A 25,878-nucleotide genomic window follows, 5' to 3' on the forward strand; every position below is an offset into this window, starting at 1 on the left:
TATTATTATTATTATTATTATTATTATTATTATTTTGAGACAGAGTTTTGCTCTTGTCACCCAGGCTGGAGTGCAATGGCACGATCTTGGCTCATTGCAAACTCTCCCTCCCGTATTCAAGCGATTCTTGTGCCTCAGCCTCCCGAGTAGCTGGGATTATAGGCATGCGCCACCACACCCGGCTAATTTTGTATTTTTTCAGTAGAGACAGGGTTTCTCCATGTTGGTCAGGCTGGTCTTGAACTCCCAATCTCAGATGACCCACCCACCTAGGTGTCCCAAAGTGCTGGGATTACAGGCGTGAGCCACCACACCCGGCCATTTATTTATTTATTTGTTTATTTGAGACAGGGTCTCACTCTGTGGCCCAGGCTGGAGTGCAGTGGCAAGATCTCAGCCCACTGCAACCTCCATCTCCTGGATTCAAGCGATTCTCCTGCCTCAGCCTCCCGAGTAGCTGGGACTATTGGTGCGCACCACTACGCCCAGGTAATTTTTGTGGGGTTTTTTTTTTGTCTTTTTTTTTTTTTGAGACGGAGTTTCACTCTTGTTGCCCAGGCTAGCGTGCAATGGCATGATCTCGGCTCACCTCAACCTCCGCCTACCAGGTTCAAGCGATTCTCCTGCCTCAGCCTCCCAAGTAGCTGGAATTACAGGCATGTGCCACCACGCCCAGCTAATTTTGTATTTTTAGTAGAGACGGGGTTTCTCCATGTTGGTCAGGTAAGTCTCAAACTCCTGACATCAGGTGATCTGCTTGCCTCGGCCTCCCATAGTGCTGAGATTACAGGTGTGAGCCACCGCACTCGGCCTAATTTTTGTATTTTTAGTAGAGACGGGGTTTTACCACATTGGCCAGGCTGGTCTCGCACTTCTGATCTCAAGTGATCCACCTGCCTTGGCCTCCCGAAGTGCTGGGATTACAGGTGGGAGCCACCATGCCTGGCCCCAAAACTTTAATATCTAAACACTCTCTTTTGCTGGAGGTTGCAGTGAGATCACACCACTGCACTCCAGCCTGGGCAACAGATCAAGACTCTGTCTCAAAGAAATTTAAAAAATAGGCTGGGCGCAGTGGCTCAAGCCTGTAATCCCAGCACTTTGGGAGGCCGAGACGGGCGGATCACGAGGTCAGGAGATTGAGACCATCCTGGCTAACACGGTGAAACCCCGTCTCTACTAAAAAAATACAAAAAAAAAAAAAAACTAGCCGGGCGAGGTGGGGGGGGCCTGTAGTCCCAGCTACTCGGGAGGCTGAGGCAGGAGAATGGTGTAAACCCAGGAGGCGGAGCTTGCAGTGAGCTGAGATCCGGCCACTGCACTCCAGCCTGGGCGACAGAGCGAAACTCCGTCTCAAAAAAAAAAAAAAAAAGAAAGAAATTTAAAAAATAAAATAAATAAACATTCTCTTTTTTACAATTAAAAAGGTAAAGTAACCTCATTAAAGAAAGCTTATAGGCCGGGCGTGGTGGTTCACGCCTGTAATCCCAGCACTTTTGGGAGGCCAAGGTGGGTGGATCACAAGGTCAGGAGATCGAGACCATCCTGGCCAACGTGGTGAAACCTCATTTCTACCAAAAATACAAAAATTAAGCCAGGCACAGTGGCTTACGCCTGTAATTCCATCCCTTTGGGAGGCGGAGGCGGGCTGATCTTGAGGTCAAGAGATCAAGACCATCCTGGCCAACGTGGTGAAACCCAGTCTCTACTAAAAATAACAAAAATTAGCTGGGCGTGGTGGCATGCACCTGTAGTCCCAGCACTTTTGGGAGGCCAAGGCAGGCGGACCACGAAGTTAGGAGATTGAGACCATCTTGGCTAGCATGGTGAAACCCCGTCTCTACTAAAAATACAAAAATTATCTAGGCATAGTGGCCGCACCTGTAGTCCCAGCTACTTGGAAGACTGAGGCAGAATTGCTTGAACGTGGGAGGTGGAGGTTGAAGTGAGCTGAGATCATGCCACCGCATTCCAGCCTGACGACAGAGCGAGACTTTGTCTCAAACAAAACAAAACAAAACAAAACAAAAAGTAACTGGGTGTGGTGGCACACACCTGTAATCCCAGCTACTTGGGAGGCTAAAGCAGGAGAATTGCTTGAACCCAGGAGGCAGAGATTGCAGTGAGCCGAGATCATGCTACTGCACTCCAGCCTGGCGACAGAGCAGGATTCCATCTCAAAAGAAAAAAAAAAAATTGCAGAAAATTTATATATATATATTTTTTGAGATGGAGTCTCGCTCTGTCGCCTAGGCTGGAGTGCAGTGACGTGATCTCAGCTCACTGCAAGCTCTGCCTCCTGGGTTCATGCCTTTCTTCTGCCTCAGCCTCCCGAGTAGCTGGGACTACAGGTGCCCACCACCACGCCTGGCTAATTTTTTCTATATTTTAGTAGATGGGGTTTCACCGTGTTAGCCAGGATGGTCTCAATCTCCTGACTGCCTCGGCCTCCCAAAGTGCTGGGAAATTTTATATACTCTTAAGTATATATATATAGATGAGACTGTCCTAAATTGGTTGTCTCCTCCACTAGAAGGCAATCTTCATAAGTAAAGGCACTTGGTTTATTTTGTTCACTGTTGTATCTGCATCACATAGAATAGTTCCTGGCATAGGTCCTTAGTAAATATTTGCAGAATGAATCACGAATTAAGAGCTCTATAGATTGGATGTCCATAGCTTTTGCACAGCCTTAGCTTCTCTGCAAATACTAAGAGTCAAGTAGCCCCATGCACCAGGGGACCAGAGGCTGGGAGACTACCAGTTGAGTGCAAAAGTGGAGCAAGTGGAGAAGAGGCTGCAAGGACTATGAAGGCCACTTGCAAGCTAATGTGTTAGCCTGTCATTGTTTCATGGATGCTGGCAATAGTCATGACACTCCTTGGTCAGAGAGAGAGGAATTCATTACTCATGGCACAGCAGATAGCATGTGTCAGCCTATTTGGATTGGTTTCCCTTGCCCTCAAGTTCTAATGGGGCAACACAATGAGCCCAGATGACACATGTATCTGCAGTGGTTTGCATTACAGCAGAGGAACCCTGGGCCAAGGGCTCAGCACTTATTGAGCAAGTAGCAAACAAGCCAATCCCCATTCCCTCTAGGGAGCAAGCAGTTACAGGTAATTACAGTAGTTGCCTTGGCCTAGTTATATCTGCATGAGTAGCTATAGACATTGCTCAGTATCAGGAGCCTGAAAGTCTTGTGGATTGGCCTACTCAGCAAGAGAATGCAGGCATGTTCAGGGCCCAAAGTGGAGTGGCTCTCTCAGCACAAGGCAGCTGAGTTATCAGCAAAGGAGGGTGACATTGAATGCTGCCAGCTTGACCCACGCTCACTAGACTCCAAATCCTAGCTAAGAGAAGCATTTAGCAGATACAATATTCAACCTTCTGAGGGCATCATTCAGCACACAGGTTTGAATGATCAAATTGGGGAGAAGTGTGGAAAGTAAAGAGTCTGGCCCAGCATAGTGGCTCATACCTGTAATGTCAGCAATCTGGGAGGCTGAGGTGGGAGGATCACTTGAGGCCAGAAGTTTGAGACCAGCCTAGGCAACATAGTAAGACCCCATCTCTACAAAAAATACGAAAATTAGCCCAGCTACTCGGGAGACTGAGGTGGGAGGACAGCTTGCGCCTGGGAGGTTGAGGCTGCAGTGAGTTGTGATGGCGCCACTGCACTCCAGCCTGGACGACAGAGCAAGACACTGTTGAAAGAAAGAAAAGGAAAGAAAGGAAAGAAAAAGAAAAAGAAAAGAGAAGAAAAAGAAAAGAAAGAAAGGCCGGGCGTGGTGGGTCATGTCTGTAATCACATTCGGAGGCCGAGGCAGGTGGATCACCTGAGGTCAAGAGTTCAAGACCAGCCTGACCAACATGGTGAAACCCCATCTCTACTAAAAAATACAAAAAATTAGCTGGGCATGGTGGTGGGCACCTGTAATCCCAGCTACTTGGGAGACTGAGGCAGGAGAATCACTTGGATCTGGGAGGCAGAGGTTGCAGTGAGCCGAGATCGCACCACTGCACTCCAACCTGGGCAATAGAGTGAGACTCCGTCTCAAAAAACAAAAACAAAAAAAAAAACAAAAAAAGAAAGAGGAAGAAGAAAGAAAGAAAGAGAAAAAGTGCATGAAAGAAAGAGAAGGAAGGAAAGAAAGAAAAGAAGAAAGAAAGAAAAAGAAAGAAAGGAAAAAAAAGAAAGAAAAGAAAGAGAAAAAGGAGGGAGGGAAGAAGAAAGAACTTCAAAGAGGTTGCTTGCCTTTGCAAAAAATGTATTATATGGCAGAGTTGTGTGGCAAAGCTTACAATGACTCTAGGGCTTTGCATCGGTCACGAATGGCTACCAAGGGAAAATTGAGATGTCCTCAACTGTGGCCTTACCCCTGCAGCCTTTTAACATGGTAGGGTGCCCAGTCCTGGGGATAGAAGGCTGGGTTTCTGTCTAGCTCTACTGCTAACATGTTCTGGAACTTCGAGGCAATCCTTTAACTTTATTGGACAGAATTATCCCTAGATTAGGATAATTCTGGCTGCAACTGCCTATGTATGATTTATTATTCCTTTTAGGACTTCTTGGCTCATACTGGTATGATTTTGTCTGATAAAAATAGTGCTGAAGTCATTGTGTGTATAGTAGGTTTAGAGAAAGATATATTTTTTGCAAGGTGGGATCTCTCATTTGAGTTTCCCTTTATTTTTCAGAAAGAATGAATGTTTAAAGCCCCACATTCTTCTACACTGCTCCACCACTCCATCCTTAGCCCATGAGATGCTTTTAGGTCTCATTCCCCTTGGGTTCAGACTTATCTCTGAGGACTCGATTAGCAGATCTGTGAAAGAGAGATAATATTTGTTCTGCTGACTTCATGTGGTTAGAGTGAGAATCACATGAAATTTAATTAAAGAAAATTAGAAGTGTAACTGCCTTTAGATACCATCTAGGACCACCCTGCATTTTACAGACAATGAAACTAAGTCCCAACCAGCGTGGTGGCACCCACCTGTAGTCCCAGCTACTCAGGAGGCTGAGATGTGATGATGATTCCTTGAGCCCAGGAGTTCGAAGCTGTAGTGAGCTATGATTGTGCCACTGCATGCCAGCCTGGGCAACAGAGTGAGATCCATTTCAAAAAAAGAAAGAAAAGGAAAAAAGAAAAAAAAAAAAAAAAACTGAGGCCCAGAGATGTGTCAAAGGCTTAAGAACATGAAAGTGGCTGAGCAGGTCTAGAGCACAGATTTGGCACTTTCCCCCTGTATACTTTATTGCCTCATATTATATGCAAAGCACTTTGAAAATATGTAGCGTCTTGGCTGGGTGTGTTGACTCATGCCTATAATCCCAGTACTTTGGGAGGCCAAGGCAGATGGATCACTTGAGGTCAGAAGTTCAAGACCAGCCTGGCCAACATGGTGAAATCTCATCTCTACTAAAAATACAAAAATTAGCTGGGCGTGGTGGTGGGCACCTGTAATCCCAGCTACTCAGGTGGCTGAGGCAGGAGGATTGCTTGAGTCCAGGAGGCAGAGATTGCAGTGAGCCAAGATTGTGCCACCTTACTCCAGCCTAGGCAAGAGTGAGACTCTGTCTCAAAAAATTTATATATAATCTTAATTCAGTCTATTTTCTTTCATTTTTTTGTTTTTTTTTTTGAGACAGGATCTCACTCTTGCCCAGGCTGGAGTGCAGTGCTGTGTTCGTAGCTCACTACCGCCTCCATCTGCTGGGCTCCAATCGATACTCCCACCTCAGCCTCCTCAGTAGATGAGACTACAGGTGTGCACCACCACGCTTGCCTAAGTTTTTAATTTTTTGTAGAGTCAAGGTCTCACTCTGTTGCCTAGGCTGGTCTTGACCCATAGTGCCTGGCTGGCTTTTTTCACTGCAAGCAGGAGAGACATTCCTAGGAGGTAATTTATTATAAAGATACAGGGATAGGAAGTAGTCAGGGCTTAGGAGGAACTGGAACCAGAAACTAGAAAGGTATCAAGAATCATGATAGCGACTTAGTCCATGCCATCTCTGTGTCTCTCTGGAACCATGTGGTCTCCCATTTGTTCACTTTCCTTCTATTTTTATAGCTTCCTCTGCCTCTCTGTGCTCCTTTATTTTTATTTTTTTGGAGACAGAGTTTCACTCTTGTTGCCCAGGTTGGAGTGCAATGGCGTGATCCCTGCTCACTGCAACCTCTGCCTCCTGCTTTCAAGCAATTCTCCGGCCTCAGCCTCCCGAGTAGCTGGGATTACAGGTGTATGTCACCATGCCTAGCTAATTTTTTGTATTTTTAGTAGAGACGGCATTTCACCATGTGGGCCAGGCTGGTCTTGAACTCCTGACCTCAGGTGATCTGCCTGCCTTGGCCTCCCAGTGCAGGGATTACAGACATGAGCCACTGTGCCCAGCCCTCTCTGTGCTCTTAGTGAGAAAGGGCCACAGATATATTTTAAGTTTCATGACATTTTCGTTCAAGCACTTAATAGAAACATACTAGATCTTAGTCCAAATGTCCAGAAGAAGCTTATTGGTTCATCTTTTTTTTTTTTTTTTTGAGACAGAGTCTCGCTCTGTTGCCCAGGCTGGAGTGCAGTGGCGTGACTTCGGCTCACTGCAAGCTCTGCCTCCCGGGTTCACGCCATTCTCCTGCCTCAGCCTCCCAAGTAGCTGGGACTACAGGCGCCAGCCACTATGCCCAGCTAATTTTTTTTTGTTTTTGTATTTTTAGTAGAGACTGAGTTTCACTGTGTTAGCCAGGATAGTCTCAATCTCCTGACCTCCTGATCCACCCGCCTCGGCCTCCCAAAGTGCTGGGATTACAGGCGTGAGCCACCGTGCCCGGACTATTGATTTGTCTTGAGTCGAGTGTTTACCCATTATCTAGTCCAATTAGCCACAGCCAAGGCAGACAGTTCACATAGTGTAAATTTAACTACAGGGCTGTACTCAGGGTTAGCCAAACTGGGAGGTTGGCGGGAACAGTCCCCACAAGATTACCCCTACTTCTGACACCAGCTGCAAGTTCAGGGGTTTCCTCAAAACACCCCAGGTTTGACAATTCTCTAGAAAGACTCACAGAAGTCACTGAAAACTGTTATACTCCCAGTTACTGTTTATTATAGAGAAAGGATGGAAATTAAAATCAGGCAAAGGAAGAGACACATAGGGCAGAGTCCAGGAGAGGTTCACGTGTAGTACTTTGGTCATCTTCTGCCTGTGGAGTCATGGACAGTGTTATCTCCTCCTGGTCACGATGTGTGACAATACACACATGCATTACCAACCAAGGAAGTTCACTGGAGCCTGAGTCTGAGGTCTGCAGAGTTTTTACTGGGGCTTGATCACACACTGCTTTTGTGGCTGCCCTTGAGTATACTCCTCTCCCAGAGTCATGTTAGTACCTTTAGCCTCCAGTTCCTCCAGAGGTTAGAACTGAAACAGCATGACCCAGAGCCTAAATCCCATTGTTAGACTGCCCACTAGCCAGAACGCCAAGCAAACAGACACTCCTATCACAAAGGACATTTCTGGGGCCTGGAGGTCACCTCCCCTCTACCCGAGGGCAAAGGCCAGGCCTCTCTTTGGGTGGTTTTGTGCTAGAGTCTCGCTCTGTTGCCCAGGCTGGAGTGCAGTGGTGTGATCCTGGGTCGCTGCAACCTCTGCCTCCTTGGTTCAAATTATTCTCCTGCCTCAGCCTCCCAAGTAGCTGGGATTATAGGGGTGTGCCACCATGCCCAGCAAATTTGTTTGTATTTTTAGTAAAGACGGGGTTCTCCATGTTTGCCAAGCTGGTCTCGAACTCCTGACCTCAAGTGATCCACCTGCCTTGGTCTCCCAAAGTGCTGGGATTATAGGCATGAGCCATATTGCACCTGGCCAGGGTTAAGTTAATTCTTCATTATACAGACACACTTCCATTTTTGAAGAAGGGGAAATGTTCTCAAGAAGAAGGACATTTCAGGTAAATAAACCCCCCATAGATCTATTCCATTGTATGTTAGATAGGTTAAATAATTCCAGCTTCTGTAATAAATAAACCCTGTGATTCCAGTAGTTTAACATAATAAAAGTTTATTTCTCTTGTTCACAGTCCAATGTGGGTTGCTGGAAGGGTATGGGGAGTGGAAGGAAGAGAGAGGGAAAGAAGTAAGAAGAGAGAGAGAGGGGATGGTGGGAGAAGGAGGTAGCATAAGGGAAGGAGTCTTGCTCCATATGATTACTCAAGGACAAAGGCTTTTTCCATCTTGTGGTTCCACCCTTTTCTTTGTCCCTTTCTTTGTCATCTCCATTCAGCAAGAGAAGGGATGGCCAAAGAGTGAGGATTGTGCTTGAGAGGTTTTTATGGACCTAGAAGTGGTGCCCACCACTCTTGCTCACATTCCACAGGCCAGCATAGTCACATGGTCCCACCTAACTGCACTGGAGGCTGGAAGAGGGACTCTGGCTGTAGGCCAGGAAGAAGAAAAGAATACAATCACTGGTGAGCACCGACAGTCTTTGCCACATATAAACCGATCATGTGACACCAACATTAGCTAAGTCAGAATTTATTTTTCTTTCTTTGGAATTCCTTCAGCAATTACATACCCTCTATATCATAATTTTGTCACATTAAATTGTATATTGCCTTAGATTTATGTCTTCTGCCTCCATTTTTACATCATAAGCAGGGATCATTCTTCAGCTGCTTTGGTTTTTACCATGATGCAGGCTATAAGGTCAGCACTGTAAGTACATTTAAAAATCATGCTGAATTATTTCAGTAAAGACTTAGGAAGCTGGAATTTGCAGTCTGGAAACAAGCTTGGTTTAGTTGCTATGGCACAAAGTAATGATTTAAATATATACAAGGATGTTTATAATCACAAAAAAACAGTAGAAAGGGAGTTAAATATCCATTAAATGTATATAGTGGGCGGTGGTTGAGGAGCAGCTATGCTTGGGTTGTGACTGGCATTGGTCAGGCAGATGGCTTCTCGGTGGCAGAGAATGGGGACCTCTATGCACTGGAGATCTCTCCAGCACCAGGAGCAGCTGGAGGACAGCAAGGAGCTGCAGCCTGTGGCCAGCCAGCCATCAGGATAACTCCATGGGGGCCCTGGGGTCTCTGTGCAGACAGTTCCAAAGGAGGCTGCCCCTGAGAGCCATCAACCTCAACTTCTGCGCAGGCCTTTCCTGGAAATGCCTGGAAACCCCAGAGCCAGGGCAGCAAGGCTTCCACGCTATAGCTCACTCAGCTAAGAGTGCCTTGGGTGCCATGTCCCAGAGAATCCAGGAGTCCTGCCAAAGTGGCACCAAGTGGCTGGTGGAGATCCAAGTGAAGCCCAGGAGGAGGAAGAGAGGGGCACAGAAGGGCAGTGGATCCCCAACTCACAGCCTGAGCCAGAAGAACACCCGGCTGTCTGGAGACCCCCCCGGCCACTCAGCCACAGACCTCTGGGAGAAGGAGCATCACGACCTCTCTGCCCAGATAGGCTTCCATGCCTACCCATTACGGTGGTCGATGTAGGAGGCTGCCTTCTGGAGCCCCTACTCCTCAGCATAGCCCCTCTGCTCTCCCAGCCAGTCTGACAGTGACCTAGAGCCTATGGGGGCAGGAATTCAGCATTTCCAGAAGCTGTCCCAAAAGCTAGATGAAGCCATTATGGCAGAAGAGTGGTGCTGACATCCTCTCTCTCATTCATGGATGAGGAAGTGGCCTGCAGGAAATAAGCCCTGTCTGATCGCCAAGGCTTCATACCCAAGGTGTCTGTGCTTCCCCGTGAGCTTCGTGGAGGAAGCCCCCAGGAGCCATCAGTACCCCTGGGCCACTGCTAACAAGGACCTGACTAACAAGGGGTCCAGAGCCCCCCCCTGCTCCGGCCACATCTGGATCCATCAGTGACTACCTGCCACAGCCTTAGAGTGTCTTGGGAAGACCTTGCAGAGGTGGGGAGAATTTCTTAGGGGACCCTTGAGCTTAGAAACTGATGGTACACTTGACCTTGAGCCTTGTATTTGACTCATCTATAACATGAAGTGCTAGCATCAGATGTTAGAGAGCTCTTAGCTGTGCACCCAGGTGCCTGGTTTTGGGAGAGTCATCTGCAGAGTCACTCACCCGCTGTGTTTCCAGTGCTAAGGCTCTTGGGGGTCCCACTCTCATCCCTGCTTTCCCTACCAGGGACTTGGAGGAAGGCATAGGAGATATTTCCGGACTTAAGACCCTGGACTCACTGGTACCTATGTATATGTTCAATGCAGAGCACTGTGGGTGTGCCAGGAGGGGTAGCCCTATTCAAGAGCAATTTCTGCTCTCTGTAAATTATTTAAGAACCCTGCTTTGTCATTTTATTAGAAAGAAACTGGTGTGTGACTTTTCTAGATAACACTGTTTTCTCATAATAAAGACTTTGCATTTGAAAAAAAATGTATATAGTGACGTGGGAAAGATCTAACAATATATTGGTAAGTGGGCCGGGCACAATGGCTCACGCCTGCAATCCCAGCACTTTGGGAGGCCAAGGCGGGTGGATCATGAGGTCAGGAGTTCGAGATCAGCCTGGCCAACATGGTGAAACCCCGTCTCTACTAAAAATACAAAAATTAGCCAGGCGTGGTGGCGGGTGCCTGTAATCCCAACTACTCGGGAGGCTGAGGCAGAGAATTGCTGGAATCTGGGAGGCGGAGGTTGCAGTGAGTGGAGATCGAGCCACTGCACTCCAGCCTGGGTGACAGAGCAAGAATCCATCCAAAAAAATATATATACACACACACACACACACACACACGTATGTGTGTGTATATATGCACATATATGTATGTGTGTGTATATATATATGTGTATATATATGTATGTGTGTGTGTATATATATATATATATATATGGCCGGGTGCGGTGGCTCACGCCTATAATCCCAGCAGTTTGGGAGGTCAAGGTGGATAGGTCGCCTGAGGTCGGGAGTTCGAGACAAGCCTGACCAACATGGAGAAATCCCGTCTCTACTAAAAATACAAAATTAGCCGGGTGTGATGGCGCATGCCTGTAATCCCAGCTACTCAGGATGCTGAGGCAGGATAATTGCTTGAACCCAGGAGGCAGAGGAAGAGGTTGCGGTAAGCCAAGATCACGTCATTGCACTCCAGCCTGGGCAACAAGAGTGAAACTCCGTCTCAAAAAAATATGTATATATGTAAAAGATATGCACATTCACACACACTAGAAAGGAGAAATGTATAGCAAAGTATTAATAGTAATTATCGGCCAGGTGTGGTGACTCATGCCTGTGATCCCAACACTTTGGGAGGCTGAGGCAGGAGAATTGCTTGAACCCAGGAAGAGGTTGAGACCAACCTGAGCAACATAGTGAGACGTCATCTCTACAAAAAGAAAAAAGGAAAAAGAAAAAAAATTAGCTAGGCATGGTGGCATGCACCTGTAGTCCCAGCTACTCAGGAGGCTGAGGGCAGAGGATTGCTTGAGCCTGGGATGTCAAAGTTGCAGTGAGCTGAGATTGCGCCACTGCACTCCAGCCTGGAGTCAAAAACAAAAACAAGAACAAAAGCAATTAACAGCCAGGCATGGTGTCTCACGCCTGTAATCCCAGCACTTTCGGAGGCCAAGACGGGTGGATCACCTGAGGTCAGGAGTTCAAGACCAGCCTGACCAACGTGGTGAAACCCTGTCTCTACTGACAATACAAAAATTAGCCAGGTGTGGTGGCACGTGCCTGTAATCCCAGCTACTTAGGAGGCTGAGACAGGAGAATCTCTTGAACCCAGGAGGCGGAGGTTGTAGTGAGCTGAGGTCATGCCACTGCACTCCAGCCTGGGAGACAGAGCAAGACTCCATCTTTTTTTTTTTTTTTTTTTGAGGAGGAGTCTCGCTCTGTCGCCCAGGCTGGAGTGCAGTGGCGTGATCTCGGCTCACTGCAAGCTTCACCTCCTGGGTTCCCGCCATTCTCCCGCCTCAGCCTCCCGAGTAGCTGGGACTACAGGCGCCCGCCACCTCACCCGGCTAGTTTTTTGTATTTTTAGTAGAGACGGGGTTTCACCGTATTAGCCAGGAGGGAAGACTCCATCTTAAACAAACAAAGTAATTATCACTGCATAATGAGATTATGGATAATTCCTTCCTTCTTTCCTCCCCCTCCCCTCCCCTTCCTTCCCTTCCCTTTCCTTTCTTTGTCTTCTTCTTTCTCTCTCTTTCTCTCTCTCTCTTTCTTTCACAGGGTCTCACTATGTTGCCCAGGCTGGAGTGCAGTAGCTATTCACAGGCACGATCCCACTCTTGATCAGATCGACCTGCTCTGAGTTTTGACCTGCTCTGTTTCCAATCTGTGTTCACCACTCCTTAGGCAACCTGGTGGTCCCCTGCTCCTGGGAGGTCACCATATTGATGCTGAACTTAGTGCAGACATCCAATAGGCATAGCATACTACAGCCTAAACTCCTAGGCTCAAATGATCCTCCTGCCTCAGCCTCCTTAGTAGCTGGGACTACAGGTGAGTACCATTATGCCTAGCAATTTCTCCTATTTCTTATCTGAATTTTCCTACAATGAATCCAGATTACAAGTGTAAATTTTTTTTTTTTTTTGAGACAGGGTCTTGCTCTGTTGCCCAGGCTGGAGTACAGTGGCATGATCATAGCTCACTGCAGGCTCTACCTTCTGGGCTCAAGCGATCCTCCCATCTCAGTCTCCTGAGTAGCTAGGACTACAGGCACATGCCATCACAGCTGGCTGATTTTTGTATTTTTTTTTAAAGATGAGGTCTCACTATGTTACTCAGGCTGGTGTTGAACTCCTGAGCTCAAGTGATCTTCCTGCCTCGTCCTCCCAAAGTGCTAGGATTACTGTCATGAGCCACCTCGCCTGGCACAAATGTAATTTTTGTTTGTTTGTTTGAGACGAAGTCTTGCTCTGTTGCCCAGGCTGGAGTGCAGTGGCGCAATTTCGGTTCATGTCATTCTCCTGCCTCAGCCTCCCGACTAGCTGGGACTACAGGCACCCGCCACCACACCCAGCTAATTATTTTGTAATTTTAGTAGAGATGGGGTTTCACCGTGTTAGCCAGGATGGTCTCTATCTCCTGACCTCGTGATCCACCCACCTTGGCCTCCCAAAGTGCTGGGATTACAGGCGTGAGCCACCGCATCTGGCCCACAAATGTAAATTTTTTTAACAAGTAAAAGGATCGAGGTAATTAAAGGTAAATCATGACTCATTATAACGGCACAATCAGATCAGGAAAACACTACCTTTTAAAATGACATCTTGGCAGCTGGGCGTGGTGGCTCACGCTTGTAATCTCCGAACTTTGGGAAGCTGAGGCTGGCGGATCACCTGAGGTCAGGAGTTCGAGGCCAGCCTGGCCAACATGGTGAAACCCCATCTCTACTAAAAATACAAAAATTAGTCAGACATAGTGGCTGGCAGGCACCTGTTATCCTGGTTACTTGAGAGGCTGAGGCAGGAGAATCACTTGAACCTGGGAGGCGGAGGTTGCAGTGAGCTGGGATCATGCCACTGCACTCCAACCTGGGTGACAGAGTGAGATTCTGTCTCAAAAAAATATAAAAAAATAAAATGACGTCTTTTCTGGACTCACTGCAGGATTGCCAAGTCTCGGTTTTTTTTTTTTTTTTTTTTGTTAGAGATGAGGTCTTGCTATGTTGCCCAGCCTAGTCATGAACTCCTAGCCTCAAGCGCTCCTCCTGCCTTGGCCTCCCAAAGTGCTGGGATTACAAGCATGAGACACCAAGTGCATCCCCATGTATGTAACATTAAAAATAAAGTGCCTCCAAAGATAAGTGATTATCTTTCATTTCTATGTTTTTAATATTTTACAAGAAGGTGTCCATATCAAAGAGTTGTGCATGTCAAAGGACCAACTTGGAAGAGCTCCTGATGGTCAAAACTGGAACAAGTTGAATAACAAAATAAACAACATAGTATTGGATTATAACCCAAAGTAAAAAATGAGTACAGTTGTCCCTTGGTATTCACTGAGGATTGGTTCCAGGACCCCCAGGAATACCAAATCTAAGGATGCTGAAGTCCCTGAAATGAAAAAGTGTAGTATTTGCATATAACCTATGCACATGCTCCTGTATACCTTAAATCATCTATATATTAATTATAATACCGAATACAATGTGAATGCTATGTAAATAGTATTTATACTGTGTTGTTTTAAAAATGCATATTCGTTTTATTTATTTATTTTTTATTTTATTTATTTTATTTTTTTGAGACGGAGTCTTGCTCTGCCACCCAGGCTGGAGTGCAGTGGCCGGATCTCAGCTCACTGCAAGCTCCGCCTCCTGGGTTTACGCCATTCTCCTGCCTCAGCCTCCCGAGTAGCTGGGACTACAGGCGCCCGCCTTGTCGCCCGGCTAGTTTTTTGTATTTTAAGTAGAGACAGGGTTTCACCATATTAGCCAGGATGGTCTCAATCTCCTGACCTCGTGATCCGCCCGTCTCGGCCTCCCAAAGTGCTGGGATTACAGGCTTGAGCCACCGCGCCCGGCCTATTTATTTATTTATTTATTTATTTATTTATTTTTGAGATGGAGTTTCACTTTTGTTGTCCAGGCTGGAGTGCAATGGCACAATCTCGGTGCAGTGCAACCTCCGCCTCCCGGGTTGAAGCAAGAAGCAATTATCCTGCCTCAGCCTCACATAGCTTGATTTACAGGCATGTGCCACCATGCCCAGCTAATTTTGTATTTTTTAGTAGAGACAGGGTTTTCTCCATGTTGGGTTCCAGGCTTGTCTTGGAACTCCCACCTCAGGTATCCGCCCGCCTTTACCTTCCAAAGTACTGGGATTACAGGCGTGAGCTACCGCGCCCAGCAAAAATGCGTATTAGTTTTAAATGTCACATTGTTATTTTTCATTTTCTTGTTTTTTTTTTTAATGTTTTTTTGATTCATGGTTGGGTTGAATCTATGGATACAGACCATCCATGGATAACCAATGGGCCCTACTGTAAATATGAGTTCGGCTGATATAAATACTTAATGAATAAAAATTATGATTCTATTTTATTTTATTTTTGGAAGACAGGGTCTTACTCTGTCACGCCAGGTGGGCACAATCTCAGCTCACTGCAACCTCAGCCTCCTGGGCCTCAAGGGATTCTCCAGCCTCCGCTGTGTAGCTGGGACTACAGGTGTAGAGCCAACCAATGCCTTGGCTAATTTTTGTACTTTTTTAAAATAGAGGAAAGGGTCTCACCATGTTGCCCAGGCTGGTCTCAACTGCCTGAGTTCAAAATCATCCACCTGCCCTTGGCCTCCCAAAGTGCTGGCATTTACAGGTGTGAGCCACTGTCACCTGGCCCCATTAATGAATAAAAATTAGTCAAGAAGAAGAAACTAATTTTCAGACAGAATAATCCCATTTAATATATGTAGGTCTGGATGGTCCACAGTGGTTCATTCCTGTAATCCCAAGATTTCGGAGGCCGAGGTGGGCAGATCAACCTTGAGGTCAGGAGTTCGAGACCAGGTCTGGTCAACATGGGGGAAAAACCCCATCTCTACTTGAAAAATAAGCAAAAATTAGCCAGGCCTGGCGGTGCACGCCTGTAGTCCGAAAAAAAAAAAAAAAAAAAGCTACTCGGGAGGCTGAGACAGAAGAATCAGCTTGAACCCGGGAGGGTGGAGGTTGCAGTGAGCCACGATCGGCAGCCCATTGCATTCCAGCCTAGGTAACGGAGCGAAGAATTCTGTTTGCAGAAAAAAAAAATGTACATACTCCCCACTGAGCACGGTGGCTGCATGCCTGTAAATCCTGGCATTTTGGAAGGCTGAGGAGGAGGATCCGGGCTTGAGCTCAGGAGTGGAGATCCAGCCTGCAAACATGGTGCAAACCGCCGCTTCTCTACTAAAACAAAAAATAGGCCCAGGGTATGGCATGCCTGCAGTCCGCAGCTAGCTTGGGAGGGCTGAGGGCAGGAGGACTGTTTGAGCCCGGGAGGTGGAGGTTGCAGTCGGGGCCACTGCCACTCGCAGGCCGGGTGACAGAACGAGACCTTGTCTGAATTTTAAAAATAATAACAGTAATAATATCTGTAAATACTCCCTTTTCCGCAGGAAATGAGCTTAATCCCTCCCAATTCCCTTTCTACCTTTTTGAGGGTAAGGACTAGACTTAGTGGGAGTTGCTTCCAAAATGATTACAGTTAAAGGGAGAAACAGTAACTTCACAATGCAGAAAGCGGCAAACTCTGCCTTAACTAAGTGCAGTGAAGGTTAACTTTACCATTGATGGCCATGTGATATGTTCTGGCCCTGACACGATGAAAGGTGCCGCTTCAGCTCTCAGGTATTCTTTGCTGAAAACGCCATAATCCGCAATCTACATGTGAGGAAAAACACCCAGAAAAACGAAATTTGAGGGACATTTTACACAGTGTCTGACACAGACAGTGATGAGTCAAATTTAATGTGGTATCCTGGATGGAATCTGGAACAGAAAAAGGGTCATTAGGGAAAAACTATCTGAGCCAAAGTGCAAGTTTTAGTAGATATGTAAACAAAAACAAATCAGTTCTTAAATGGAATTGCAAATGTACCGTAAGTAGTAATATGTTAACAGAGAAAATGAAGCAAGGGGTATATGGAACTTTCTGTACCATCTTTGCATTGTTTCTGTAAATCTAGTATTCCAAAATAAAAAGGTTATTTAAATAATTCTTATAGAAAATGGGAGAAAAGGTAATTATTTTGGAGGGAAGCCACAGGGAAAAATGCATTTTTTTTTTTTTTTTTTTTTTTTGCGATCGTCTCCACTCTGTAGCCCCAGGCCTGGTGTGGGCAGTGCATGATCTCAGGCTCCAGTGCAAGCCTCTGGTCCCCCGGCAACCTCTGGGATCCCTGGGGTTCAAGTGATGTCCTGCCTCTAGCCTCCTGAGTACGCTGGGACTACCTCCATCCACGCACCAGCATCCAGCCAATTTATTTTTATTTTATTTTATTTTTTATTTAGTTTATTTTTTTGAGAATGGAGTCTACACTGTCGCCGCAGGCTGGAAAGTGCAGTGGCGTGATCTCGGCTCACTGGCCAAGGCTCTGCGCTCTGGGTTACCGCCCATTTCTGCCAGCTGCCCGAGTAGGCTGGACCTACAGGCGCCCGCCACCACACCCGGCCAATTTTTGTATTTTTAGTAGAGACGGGGTTTCACCGTGTTAGCCAGGATGATCTCAATCTCCTGACCTTGTGATCTGCCTGCCGCGTCCTCCCAAAGTGCTGGTATTACAGGCGTGAGCCACTGTGCCCGGCCTGTTTTTTTTTTTTTTTAATAGAGATGGGGTTTCTCCATGTTAGTCAGGCTGGTCTTGAACTCCTGACCTCAAGTGATCTGCCTGTCTCAGCCTCCCAAAGTGCTGGGATTACAGGCATGAGCCATCATGCCCAGCCTAAAATGCACTTTTCAGTAAATTATTCCTCCTTGAAAGTGGTCCTAACAAGAGAGACAGAGGTCATGAGGCTGAGGTCCCCTGGAAAACGATCTCTTAATTTTATAAACTGTGTTTTAGGGCAAAACATATTAGCATTTGGTCTATGAAATCTAGGCTAGGCATTGATAAAGAGATTTTTAGAATGCTTGCATAAGCAACCTAAGGGCCTGCCTGTCCTTGCCTACGGCTTTATTTATCTGTCTTTTCTGAGAGAAGGTGGATTTGACATCTGAAGGAACATTTTCCCACTGATTTCTCATGCTAGCCTAGGGCTCCCAGAGCCAGGAGGGTGAGCCTTCATGTGGCTCTGGATTTGGGGAGGGCCAGCAAGCACATGATTATGCAGACAGAGCTTTCTGCACTTTCCCTTCCTCCGCTTGGCAGCACAAGCACAAAGTGCTGAAGATAAAAGGCTTCCATTAACACCAAACCACTGGAAGTCAAAGATATTTTTTTTGGCTATGGTTAGGTCATAGCTACAATTTCTCTTTTCCTTCCTTTCTTTTTTCTTTCAAGCATGCTTGTGAATCAAAGTCAGGATTTTGACACCTCTGGGCTATTTTCCAGTCCATACTCTAGGAGTGCAGCAAAGATTCAGATGCAGTTTTAATGGTTTCCAAGGATGAGGAGAAGCAAAGGCGTTCATCCCTGGCAGCTTCTTTTCCAGCTTCCAAAGAAGGGAGGGACATAAGGGGCAGGAGAAACTCTTTTCTCCAATGCACTATCATTGTTCCATACTTCATAGACGTTTACTTACTTCATTCACCATTTTATTTTTATTTTTTGGGGGGGGGATGGAGTTTCACTCTTGTTGCCCAGGCTGGAGTGCAATAGCGCAATCTCAGCTCACTGCAACCTCCACCTCCTGTGTTCCAGAGATTCTTCTGCGTCAGCCTCCCAAGTAGCTAGGATTATACGCACCCGCCACCATGCCAGGCTAATTTTTGTATTTTCAGTAGAGACAGGGTTTTACCATATTGACCAGGCCAGTCTCGAACTCCTGGCCTGGTGATCCACCCGCTTCGGCCTCCCAAAGTGCTGGGATTACAGGTGTGAGCCACCGTGCCCCGCCCATTCATCATTTAAGGAGCTGCCTCCACTGCGCATCAGGGACTTACCCACTCTTTTTTTTTTTTTTTGAGACGGAGTCTGACTCTGTTGCTCAGGCTGGAGTTCAGTGGCTTTGATCTCTGCTCACTGCAACCTCCGCCTCCCAAGTTCAAGCAATTCTCCCACCTCAGCCTCCCGAGTAGCTGGGATTACAGGCACACACCACCATGCCCAGTTAATTTTTGTATTTTTAGTAGAGATGGAGTTTCAACATGTTGGCCAGGCCAGTCTTGAACTCCTGACCTCAGGTGATCCGCCTGCCTCCGCCTTCCAAAGTGTTGGGATTACAGGCATGAGCCACTGTGCCCAACCCTCGAATCACCCACTCTTTTTTTTTTTTTTTTTTTGAGACGAAGTCTCGCTCTGTCACCCCGGCTGGAGTGCAGTGGCCGGATCTCAGCTCACTGCAAGCTCTGCCTCCCGGGTTTACGCCATTCTCCTGCCTCAGCCTCCCAAGTAGCTGGGACTACAGGCGCCCGCCACCACGCCCGGCTAGTTTTTTTTGTATTTTTTTTAGCTCGGCCTCCCAAAGTGCTGGGATTACAGGCTTGAGCCACTGCACCCATCCCCAAATCACCCACTCTTAACACATGGAGCTCATCAGCACTGGTCCACTTCTTTCACTAATATACTCTCTGTTCACAGTCTCCTTCCTTGTTTGTTTATGACTTCAGAAATGATTTATTATTGAGCATGTCTTCTTTTTTTTTTTTTTTTTTTTGAGATAGTTTCACTTGTTGCCCAGGCTGGAGTGCGGTGGTGCAATCTCAGCTCACTGCTGCAACCTCTGCCCCTCGGGTTCAAGCGATTCTCATGCCTCAGCCTCCAGAGTAGCTGGGACTACAGGTGCCTGCCATCACGCCAGGCTAGTTTTGTATTTTTTAGTAGAAACGGGGTTTTACCATGTTGGCCAGACCGGTCTTCAACTCCTGACCTTGGGGAAATCCTACTGCGTTGTTCTCCCAAAGTGCTGGGATTACAGGCATGAGCCACTGCGCTCAGCCTGAGCATGTCCTTTTTTTTTTTTTTTTTTTTTTTTTGAGACGGAGTCTCGCTCTGTCGCCCAGGCTGGAGTGCAGTGGCCGGATCTCAGGTCACTGCAAGCTCCGCCTCCCGGGTTCACGCCATTCTCCTGCCTCAGCCTCCCGAGTAGCTGGGACTACAGGCGCCCGCCAGGTCGCCCGGCTAGTTTTTTGTATTTTAGTAGAGATGGGGTTTCACCATGTTAGCCAGGATGGTCTTGATCTCCTGACCTCGTGATCCGCCCGTCTCGGCCTCCCAAAGTGCTGGGATTACAGGCTTGAGCCACCGCGCCCGGCCGAGCACGTCCTCTTATACTGAATGAGGTGCAGGAGATAGGGTGATACAGAAGAGGAAATAGGTCCTGCTCTTGATTGAGGGTGATGCATAAGACCACACAGATCCTGCTTTTGGAGGTTTACAGTCTACTGGAGGAGGCAGACATAGGTAAATAATTGGTATGCTGAAAACTTTTGGGTAGAGAGATGGGGCAACGTTAGAACGGTAGCTGGGGAGGGCTCCTTTGAGGAAGTAATACAGGTACTCCAACCTGAATGATAAGGAATGAACCCTGTGAATTGGAGGAAGAGTATTTCAGACAGAGGGAGACAGAAGTCCTAAGGCCTGGAGGCAAGAATGAGCTTAAGTGCTCCAGAATCAGAAACAAAATCTGTGTGGCTGGAAGGCTGTGATCAAAGAACAGAATGAAAGGAGATGAGGCCAAAGAGATTTCAGGGATGGTGTAGGCCCTAACGAGGATTTTTCATTTTAGTGTCATGGGAAGACATTGATGGGTTGCAACCAGGGAACTAACATGATTGATTACTTTTTTTTGGAGGGGTAACTTTTCCCATATACCCTTTACTCAAATTCACCAACTGTTTATGTTTTACCCTCATTCCTTTCATAATTCTCTCTTTCTCACATGCACACACACCACACACATTTTATGTACACAGTTTTTTCTCAATCATTTAAGAGTAAATTGCAGATGATCATGTCCTTTCACTCCTAAATACACTTCATGTATGATCTAAAAACAAGGACATTCTTTTAGGTCACTTTAATTGTCAAAATTGGAAAATTTAACATGAGAACAGCAGTACTATTAATCTTATCTGCAGGTCATGTTCACATTTTAATTATCCTAGTAATGTTCCTTAGAGCTACTTGTGTCCTAGTCCAGATCCACTTCAGGACAAAGCACTGTATTTTTTCTTTTTTTTTTTCTTTCGAGACGGAGTCTTGCTCTGTCGCCCAGGCTGGAGTGCAGTGTCACAATCTTGGCTCACTGCAACCTCTGCCTCCTGGGTTCAAGTGATTCTCCTGCCTCAGCCTCCTGAGTAGCTGGGACTACAGGCGCATGCCAGGCTTATTTTTGTATTTTTACAAAATCGGGGTTTCATCATGTTGGCCAGGATGGTCTCGATCTCCTGACCTTATGATCCGCCCTCCTTGGCCTCCCAAAGTGCTGGGATTACAGGCGTGAGCCACCGTGCCAGCCCACTGTATTTCATTATTATCTCTTTAGTCACCTTTAATCTAGACCAGTTCCTCTGTCTTTCTTTGTCTTCCCAACTTTGACATTTCCCCCCACCCTTTTTTGAGACAGGGTCTCTCTCTGTTGCCCAGGCTAGAGTGCAGTGGGATGATCATGGCTCACTGCAACCTCAACCTCTTGGGCTCAATTGATCCTCCTGCCTCAGCCTCCTGAGTAGCTGGAATCACAGGCATGTGCTACCACACCCTGCTGATGTTTAAATTTTTCTGTAGAGATTAGGTCTTACTGTCCTGCTCAGGCTGCTCTCAAACTCCTGGCCTCAAGCGATCTTCCCACCTGAGCCTCCTAAAGTGCTTGAATTCCAGAGGTGAGCCACCACCCCCAGCCAAACTTGACTTTTTTTTTTTGAGATGGAGTTTCGCTCTTGTTGTCCAGGCTGGAGTGCAATGGCACAGTCTTGGCTCACCGCAACCTCTACCTCCCAGGTTTAAGCAGTTTTCCTGTCTCGGCCTCCCGAGTAGCTGGGATTATAGGCATGCGCCACCACGCCCAGCTAATTTTGTATTTTTAGTGGAGATGGGGTTTCTCCTTGTTGGTCAGGCTGGTCTCAAACTCCCAACCTCAGGTGATCCACCCACCTCAGCCTCCCAAAGAGCTGGGATTACAGGCGTGAGTCACTGCGTCCGGCAACCTTGACTTTTTTTTTTTTTTTTTTGAGACGGAGTTTTTTTTTTTTTATTGAGACCGGCAGTCTTGGCTCTGTCACCCAGGCCGTGGAGTGCAGTGGCCGGACCTCAGCTCACTGCAAGCTCCGCCTCCCCGGGTTTACGCCATTCCTCCTCGCCTCAGCCTCCCCGAGTGGCTGGGACTACAGGCGCCGCCACCTCGCCCCGCTAGTTTCTTGTTGTATTTTTTTAGTAGAGAGCGGGTTTCCACCGTGTTAGCTCAGGATGGTTCCGATCGTGTTGACCCTCGTGCCACGCCGTCTCGGCCTCCAAAGTGCTGGATTACGAGGCTTGCGCTCCACCGCGCGCCCCGGCCAACACTTGACATTTTAAAGAGTGCAGTCATTCTGTAGAATGGTCTTCCATTTTGGTTTGTCTGATGTTTCCTTGTGATTCTAATCAGACATGCATTTTTGTCAGGAAAACCACAAAACTGATGTTGTGTTTTCTTCAGTGCATCATGAGGAGGCACATGATGTTGGCTGGCACCAGAGACTTATACACAAAAATATAATTTGAGGCTGGGCACAGTGGCTTATGCCTGTAATCCCAGCACTTTGGGAGGCTGAGGCGGGTGGATCACCTGAGGTCAGAAGTTTGAGACCAGCCTGGCCAACATGGCGAACCACCCCCGCTGCGTCTCTACTAAAAATACAAAAATTAGCCGGATGTGGTAGTGAGCACCTGTAGCCCCAGCTACTTGGGAGACTGAGGCAGGAGAATCTCTTGACCCTGGGAGGCGGAGGTTGCAGTGAGCCGAGATTGCACCACTGCACTTCAGCCTGGGCGACAGAGCAAGACTCCATCTCAAAAGAAAAAACAAAAAAGATAATTTTAATGTAAATGAGAAATGGATTGCAGGGTAATAAGAATTGAAGCAGAGGGATCAAGAAGAAGCCATTTCAGTGTTCCAGGAGACAGATGATCATAGTTTATAACAGGTTGGTAGCAGCAGAGATGGTAGAAGGTGATCAGATTCAGTGTATGTTTAGAGTAGAGCTGCTCAGTTATTCCCACTTCCCTAGTTCTCTGCTCTCTAGTCCATGTACCCATCTGTGTTCTCTCTCTTTGGCCCTCTCTTGTCTTTTCCCCCTCTGCACAAACTTATATTCCATGGCCCCTGACTTCACCCACTCTCTTGCCGATGTCCTATACTCCTTTGCCCCTTTGTCTTCATTGCATCTGCCTGGCAAGCCCTGGGCCTGGATGACTCCAACTTTTAGCTTTCTAGCTACCCATGCTTGTGCTGTTGAATGCTGCTGGATAAAACCCACACCTGAGCAGACCAGTGCCCCTCTAAATTCACAGACACAACCCTTCACAGTGGCTATTTCCAAGCCTCCTCAAGTCCCCAATGCCTTACGTACCCCATTACTTTCAGCAGATGATCTCACTGCTTTCCGGAAAAGACAGAATCCAACTCCTACTAACAAATGGCAAAACCGTCCAAATCCATAACCCTCATTTTCTTCAGGTGTGTTATAAAAGAGTTTCCTTCTCCTTCCTAAATCTAAATGCTGCTCCTGAGCCCTAGATTCGCTTCTCTCATATCTTCTTAGGGACCTCACACTATGCATAAGATTCTACTATGGATAAGACTGTCTCAGTCTCACGTTCTCAACTGTCTCCTTCCCATTAGACATGAGCATGCTCAAACCTCTCCCATTTTGTAAAACAAAACCATCGACAAAAACCTTTGTCTAGGGGGCACCTACGGTCCCAGCTACATGGGAGGCTGAGGCAGGAGGATCCCTTGAGCCAGGAGTTCGAGGCTGTAGTGAGCTATGATAGCACCACTGTTCTCCTGTCTGGGTGACAGAGCAAGACCCCAACTCAAAGCAAAACAAACAAACAAACAAAACAAAAAACCTCTGCCTGAATCCCATTTTCCTTTCCAATTGCTGATCTCACTCTTCTCCTCTGGCAGTTTCTCTACCTCCAAGGCTACTTTCCTTCCATCTAGATTGCTCACCCTTTTTCTTTTCTTTCTTTCTTTTTTTTTTTGGTCGAGACAGGATCTCATTCTGTCACCCAGGCGGGAGTGCAGTGGCATGATCTTGGCTCACTGTAGCCTTGACCTCCTGGGTTTAAGGGATCCTCCCACTTCAGTCTCCTGAGTAGCTGAGACCACAGGTACACACCACCCTGCCCAGCTAATTTCTTAAAAATTCTTTTGTAGCAATGGGTGTTTCACCGTGTTGCCCAGGCTGGTCTCAAACTCCTGAGCTCACACGATCTGTGCACCCTGGCCTCCCAAAGTGCTGAGATTACAGGCATGAGCCACCGTGCCCAGCTGATTCTTCACCTTCGATTAATATTACCTACCCTATCAATAGGCAAAGGCCTATTTTCTTCAAGTCTAAACTTAAAAGTAATTTCCTCAAGGAGACATTCCCTGACCTCTGAGTTGGAAAGTCTCTTTGCTATGTATTTATGTAGACTCATGTACTTTCCCACCATGTCATTCCTTACACTTTGTAAATTACTCAAATACCATCTGCTTTCTCCCCTTTATGCCATGAAAACAAGGACTCTGGTTTTCCCATTCACCACTACATCTCCAGCATCTGACACAGTGTCTGGGAGACAGAATCAGTAAATAACTGCTGAGTGAGTGTATAACTAATCTTCAGTCATTTGGAAACTTGCAAGGGTAATAGGTTGTTGAAGTAAATACTATATAATAACAGTGTTTTTTTGGAATCCAAAGGTTCTGTTAACTGTACATATGGATGGCTAAATTAGGAGATGAGCAGCAGGTGAAGAACTTGCCCTGACTGTAGTGGACACTCGGAAATTGGGTAATTGGCAAATTTCTGGCCTTATTCTTTAGGGTAGCTAACTCCCTACTCAGAGCCTCTTCAACAGTCCAAACTGGCTCAATCTATTGTAGATGTCTGTTTCAGGCCTTCGTTCAAATGCAGAAGCTTTGGGGGCACAGTTTGGACTAGGAGTTTTACTCCCTTTGGAGTGGGTTTATTCCCAGGCCCCTACCTTCCACAAGACTATGATGGATCATCCTCTTGGGTCACCTCCTCTTCTCTCTGACCCTGGTTCTTATGTGGAATCGTGGTTATAGGCAGCAAAGGCTGAATGCCTTAAGAACTAGGACTCTGAAGTTGCATGGTCGTGGTTCCAATCCCAGCTCTTGCACTTTCTAGCTATGTGACCTTAGACAAAGTAGCTAACCTCGCTAAGCCTCTCTGTCCTCTTGTTTTGCACGTGCCTCAATTTACAGTGGTGGTGTGAAGAAAAGAAAGAAAGAGCACTGTTAGCACTATGCCTAGTACACACCCAGTGCTCAATAAATGTTACCTGTTATCATTAGTATAGCAGAGTGAAAGTGGATCTGTCATCTGGGTACCTTCTCCCTCCACAGTTTCCTCAGGCTGTAAGGAGAAGTGGCACCAATGTTAGTTGAGACTAATTACCCACTTCCAAATAACCCTTCCTTAGATTCTAAATTACAAGGTATATTCACCATTATTATATTTGGACACCTCTGCAACCAACTCATTTTGGAGCTAGTCTGTACCCCTTTTATTTCTGGAGGCCTCTAGAATTCAACTCTCGAACATAGACACCTGACTTCAAAATGACTAAACATGACTTCACACCCGTTTGTATTGGTTTCCCTGAAAATGACAACTTTCATTTTCCAGCGGGTAGTACAATATTAGCTGACAGAGACGCTGGGCACCCTGCATTGGGGAGCCCAGTTTTTAGTTATGCAAATGTAGACTCTTGAAATAAACATGTTTCATATTTTCTTTTTTTTTTTTTTTGAGACAGGGTCTCGATCTGTTGCCCAGGTTGGAGTGCAGTGACACAATCATGGCTCTCTGCAGCCTCAGCCCCCTGGGCTCAATTGATCCTCCTGCCTCAGCCTCCTAGGTAGCTGGGCACACAGGCATACACCACCATGTCCTGCTGATTTTTTAATTTTTTGTAGACATGGAGTCTTGCTATGTTGTTCAGGCTGGTCTTTTAACTCCTGGACTCAAGCAATCCTCCCACCTTGGCCTCCCAAAGTACTGGGATTATAGGCATGAGCCACTGCACACAGCCTATTTTATATTTTC

General features: G+C 46.7%; 1 pseudogene; it reads left to right on the forward strand.

The window, feature by feature from the left end:
* The first annotated feature begins 8,814 nt into the window (after window positions 1-8,814).
* Window positions 8,815-9,808, forward strand: LOC108537195 (protein FAM64A-like; annotated as a pseudogene).
* The last annotated feature ends 16,070 nt before the right edge of the window (window positions 9,809-25,878 follow it).

The sequence above is a fragment of the Rhinopithecus bieti genome, unplaced genomic scaffold (genome assembly GCF_001698545.2).
Source record: "Rhinopithecus bieti isolate Rb0 unplaced genomic scaffold, ASM169854v2 scaffold_14229, whole genome shotgun sequence".
In the NCBI taxonomy this organism is placed as follows: domain Eukaryota; kingdom Metazoa; phylum Chordata; class Mammalia; order Primates; family Cercopithecidae; genus Rhinopithecus; species Rhinopithecus bieti.